Below are 6226 nucleotides of genomic sequence, written 5' to 3'. Positions count from 1 at the left end.
TAGGCATAGGAATGAGACAATATAAAAAAATTGAGAAACATAAAAAACAGGAAAATTGGCGACGCATATGTACTCGTCACCTCACATATACACCGCTCACACGAATTTCACTTAGCAAGTAATCTAAGGTTCCTAATTCCCTTAAGTCAAGGTTAGATACAACACTTACCTCGCTCCGAAGGCCACTTAATTCTACCCAAAAATCCTAATTTCACCATAAAAATTCTAGATTCTAGTTTGAAATCTTGTTATAAGATGTAAAAGATTGAAAGAAAAGAGTTAGGAATCACTTACCTATGATTTGGGGAAGATTTGGTCTTTGGAAAATCGCCTCTTAAGGTTTTGGATTTTGAAAATATGAAGAATGAATGAAAAATCTTGTCTAACCCTCTTTTACTCAGCTGCAGGTGTCGCAATTGTGACCTGAGCTTCACAAATGCGAAGGAACAATCGCAATTGCGATGCCCTTCACAATCCCGCTGCCTTCGCAAATGCGAGGAAAGTTAGGGACCTCCGAATTCAATTCCGGGCATACGCCCAGGTCCCATAAATCCTAACCCGTTTACCAAAAATATTGACCGAATCAACTAAAATCAACTTTTAAGGCAAAAATTCTTATTTTCATTAGTTTTCAAAATCAAAACTTTCCGGAAATCTGCCCGGAATGCGCACGCAAATCGAGGAGGGTAAAAATGAGATTTTTAAGGCTTAAGAGCGCAGATTTGAGTTCTAAAATATAAGATGAACTTTTGGGTCATCACAGTTGTAAGATGAGAAATTGGATTGATAGAAATACCATGTTGTTAGATATAACCATTTTGGGATTAGAACTATACAAGGTGAAACTGTTATAACTCACATTATGCATCCTGTTGAAATGAAACTCTTGAGAAATCTAGTAACGAGGATGCGTGCTCCTGTTTCTGTCCAGGTAGGTACCATGTGTTTTGGATTGTTCAGGACACTATAGTTTCTCTTAAGCAGACCTTGTGCAGCAATCGCGCCTGCCTGAGAAGGAGAAAAAGTAGATTATTATTGACACATTGTGTTGTGCTCATGGATTTCCTTCCTCCTTTTGCTGAAAACTTTATGTGTATTAATATTTTCTGTTCTCTTAGGAATATGTCTCATGCTTCAAGTTAAAATCTGTTAAGATTTAGCGGAATAGTTCTACCTTTAGTCCATCCTCATGGAAACCATTGCCTGAAAATATTGCAAAAAATATAACTTCAATAACCGGTGAAAGCCAAAGCAGCTATACACTTTGTGTACTGTAGGAGGTTACAAGGAACATCCACTTTGAAGCAACTCCGTAATCTATATAGAAAAAGATTCATACCTTGATATGCTCCACAAAACCATATTCCTCTCTTTCCTTGGATTTGATCTAGCTCGGATGAAGCTATTGATGCAGCAACTGAGGGTATGGGGTGGCCTGTGGTACTTAAGCATCATATGTTCAGGTGTGTGAGGAGGATTAAGAGTTACACAGTAAGGTCGCTCTGTCTCACCAAGATTCTGTAGGTTTATACATTTCAAAGACAAGAGGACAGTTAACAAGAGGAAAGACTTTTCCGCTGAACAACATTAGAATGGTTCTGATGCATCGCACACCTGGAGTATATTGAGCCAATATGTCACGCATACTTTATCGTTCATGGTTCCAAGAAAATTCCATGCTGCTGGGTTGCGAGGCAGGAAATTTTTGTCACAATGAAGGTAAATATCACTGTCGTAGAGGAATAGAAATGAGTGTGCATTTTGATATCATAAAATCTTTGTAACTGGTAGAGTTGCTGTCACGTGACCAGGAGGTCACGGGTTCGAGCCGTGAAAACAACCTCTTGCAGAAATGCAGGATAAGGCTGTGTACAATTGACTCTTGTGTCCGGCCCTTCCCTGGACCCGAGCATAGCGGGAGCTTAGTGTACCGGACTGCCCTTTTATGCATTCTCTTCAACATTATATTCTGCCCTTCACGCGGCATTCATTAGAATTCATTCACTAATTTCAGAGGCAGTATTGCTAGCTTTATTTCTGCCTTCAGAAAACACTTTCAGATTAACCTTAGAAATTTAGTAGGTTGAGTTGTGTTAGTTGACTATAGTTTCCCCGAGTAACAGATACTACTTATCTAACATGGACATACATTTATGGCCATTTCTGAGAGGAAGATAACTACATCATCTGTATCAGTCTAAGCATGAACTAAAAAAAAAAAAGAGCAGTCCGATGCACTAAGCTCCCACAATGCGCGGAGTCCGGGGAAGGATCAGATCACAAGGGTCCGGGAAAGAATGAGATCACAAGGGTATATTGTACGCAGCATTAACCTGCATTTCTGCAAGAGGTTGTTTTCACGGTTTGAACTCGTGACCTCCTGGTCACATGACAACAACTTTACCAGTTGCGCTAAGGCTCCCCTTCAGTCTAAGCATGAGCTGTTTGGAAAAAAAAAAGTAAAAAAGAATGAGAAAAGGAAGGCGAAAGTACCTATAAACATATTGGAAAGCACCAAGTATTCTTGTTTCATCGTATGCTGCCTCTTTGCCTAACATTCTCAGAGTATCTGGTGCATGTGCAGCCATTATGCATCCATCGCATACGTCTTTGGAACCATCAGTGCAAGCTACAGTACAACCTGCAAACGCTCTTTCTTTTACAGTTAGAATCATCAGTAGTTCCTAACTGTGGGATTTAAAATAGACATGAGAAAATAGAGGTATTTAAAATGCTAAAACCAAAGCGCACCTTCTTCATTCGTTGATAAAGAATTTACTTCACAACTAGTCTTTAATTGGCAGCCTCTCTTCTCCAGCTCCTCCTTAACCTGCTTTGAACACCCATCATATAACTCAGAAAGACGATAGAAGCTTAACAAATCGCTCAAGAAAGCAAATAACTGGTAATTACTAGGACTTTGTGGTACATGGAAAATAATATACCACCTTGTTTACATATGTACGTGATCGCCATCTAACAGTGAGCCATTGAGGGCGACCAAAGAGCTGTAAAGAAAGAATGAAAGCACTCAAAACATCAAAATGATACATAGAAGCATTCAAATTCAGTATCTGCTATGGACTACATTTAGCAATTGGCTATAAGCTATACAAAAAATATGCTCATTACTACCTGCAAAAGATGGTGGTTGTGACAGAATGAAAGAATGGAATAAGCAGAAAAGTCCATTACTCCATCCGAGCGGCAGGACCAAATTGAAACACATATTGGAATCTGTCAAAACATATTTGTGAATTGCTTATAGAAAGATCAATTTTTTGAATGAAACAAAATGGCCTATGCATGTAGCAAAATCAAGAACTATGACAGAACGAAAGTCTCACCAGATAAGCTTTCTAAAATAACTCCGAATAGCCATGTGACTGAATAAAATGTCCTAACGTTTCGTTCCGATCAATGTCAGGATTGTTATCAAGTGCCTCAAGGTAACTGCAATGGAGTCGGAAACATAAACTACATTAAAGACAACTCTTTTTTGATACAAAATACAGCACAGGTGCAAAACAGAATGATTTAGTCCTTTTCAACCAAAGAATACTCTGTGCTCTAACAATGAAACATCAACATCAAAGGGATTTATATTTATTATTCATCCGTTTCAATTTAGGTGAGGTGATTTGACTCGGCACAGAGTTTAAGAAAAAAATGGACTTTTGAAACTTGTGATCCTAAGAATGTTTGGTTTACGTTATGGAAGAAAGACATGTATATGTGATATTAGATATTGACTAGTGATAGTTATATATGAAATGAACTAAAGATATATTTTAATACTCTAGGGGATTCTAATAGACTAGAAGTCCTTCCGGCCGGGCCAAGGAACGGTCTCAGGTAGACTGTTTCTATGGGGCGTAGGCCTCCCAAAAGGTAATGGAGGTGTGCAAAGGTTTCCTCGGGCCGGACGGAGATTGTCCCTCGAGTGCAAAGACAGAAGGGATCTTGACTGCAAAACATTTAAGGTGATTTGTGTATCTACCCCAATGATGCTATTGTTCCGTACAATTATGGAAGAAGATCCGAGCAAGATATGCACCTGGTAAAAGCTTTATGGAGCCATGTCATTTATGAAGCTTTATGGGTTATGTGATTTTAAAGCTTCTCATATGGGTAAAATGAACAGTATAAAGTTAAATTATTTCCAATTCTAGAAATGTGTCATTCTTTTTGGAACGGACTAATAAGGAAATTGTATCATCTAAATTGAAATAGAGGGAGTAACTGATAGTAAAGCTAAAGGATGTAATGGTACCTTATTATATCCCGCTTGAACTTGATGATTTCTCTAATCATTTTCCAAAAGTATGGATTCAAGACATTCTTTTTCTGTGCAAACAAACCAGAGAGTCCATTTCGGCTACCCCATTCACAACCATGCCCGTTGTCCAAGCTCACTGAAAATGACATATCAGACATCTCCATATCAACTCCAAGACTCAAAAAATTCCATCATGTTTGGATAAGTTACCTGTCAAATACACCAATTCAACATACATTAGTGCTGAAACCAAATGGACTCTCTAGCTATGAACAGTTCCAGCTGAATGCCAAAAACAACATACCAAGAGCAGAAACATTAGGATAATGATTTACTCAAGAATCTTAGAAACAATCAAGACAAAAATTCAACACAATTTGGAATTTGTTGATAAATGGATCTTAGGCCTAGCTCATCCCCAAAAGTTAGCTTAAGAGGTGAGGATTGCCCAAGACCATAAAAAGTGTTAGGATCGGGAAAACGGGTAGTGCGGAATTTAGCCAACAACGTTATAATGACAATAACAAAGACAATGCAAGTTGATAATAACGGCAATTAAAGTATATAAAGAAGACATCAATTTAACGTGGTTCGGTGAGTATGACCTACATACACAAGCGGAGAAGTGTAATTTTACTATACCTTTAAGAGTACAAAAGAGAGTACAAAATTAGAGTAAATACTCTAATCAATCCCAAATACCCTAAGGGAATAACCTCACAAGATCACTCCAAAGAAAGGGTCCACACAGGTGCTTCCCAACACTTAACTCTCATACAAAACACCCTTGATAAAGGAGAAAAGGAAGAAACAAGAAATGAAGATTCAAGTCTTGTTGGTGTGTTTAAAATAAACTAATTGCCTCTTCTTTCATAGGCAAAACAATCTTTGACCTCTTAGTTGTAAAAGAAAAGATACAACTTATGCAAATGATATCCACCACACAATGCAATACTTTTGGGTCCCAAAGAATATTGCCAACAAAGTCTACTTTGCAAATATGCTTATGTGAGATGGACTACATTAGCCAAAATATTGGCCATATTACAAAAAGAGACAAATGACTCATCCCTCAACCAACGTGGGGCACTTAATACCTCTCTCGCACACCCGGTCCGACTCTAATACCATGTTAAAAAAATAGATATTAGGTCTAACTCAACCCCAAAATCCTAACTGATAAGGATTGCTCAAGCTATATAAGGAGACCAACTTCCCCATCCCATCCCGTTCCGATGGGGGAGAATTTCTTGTTGCTTCTTGATTGCATGTTTAACATCTCATCCTAATGAGCTACGGTGTCTGATATGGGAGATATCCTAAATGGGGGGAACTGATATTTGTACTTTGCACTGGACATTTATGTGCTGTTGGCTATTGCATAGGCAATTTGTCACGTTCGAGATTAGACTTTCATTGCTTAATCATTACTCCGAAATTAGCTAATTGTTGAATAACTTATGAATATCCGTGGAAAGGCTTCTTTTAGGCATGCTTTTAATCAAACTATCGTGATGGTGTACACGTTCGCGTGATACGAGTATGATTTTAACATTTGAATACTCGTAGAAATGCTTTTAGGCGAGTCTTAAATTATTATTGTGATTGTGTACACATTCGCATGACATAATTACGACTTCCAAAATTAAATTGAAGTATGCGTTCGTGCAATTTCGGCCAAACAATCTTAAAGTAATAAAGTGCAGTTAATTGTGTACACGTTCGCGTGACATGATTTTAGTGACCCAAATAAAGCGGACTTACACACAATTTCAAAGATTAAATCCATAAACGCCATAATTAAAAGCGGTAAAAGATAAAATGTATATAAGTTCTAAAATACGTAATTAAACAATTGATTAAGCCAAGTATGATTAAAGCGACTATGCTAAAACCACAAAATCTGGGAATACCTAACACCTTCTCCCGGGTTAACAGAATTCCTTA

General features: G+C 37.9%; 1 pseudogene; it reads right to left on the bottom strand.

Moving 5' to 3' along the window:
• Positions 1–321: 321 nt before the first annotated feature.
• On the bottom strand, positions 322–4598 carry LOC142168833 (uncharacterized; annotated as a pseudogene).
• Between the last annotated feature and the right edge of the window lie 1628 nt (positions 4599–6226).

The sequence above is a fragment of the Nicotiana tabacum genome, chromosome 14 (genome assembly GCF_000715075.1).
Source record: "Nicotiana tabacum cultivar K326 chromosome 14, ASM71507v2, whole genome shotgun sequence".
NCBI classification, from domain to species: Eukaryota; Viridiplantae; Streptophyta; class Magnoliopsida; order Solanales; family Solanaceae; genus Nicotiana; species Nicotiana tabacum.
The sequence above is the reverse complement of the archived record's forward strand: the minus strand, read 5'-3'. Positions and strand labels throughout refer to the sequence as shown.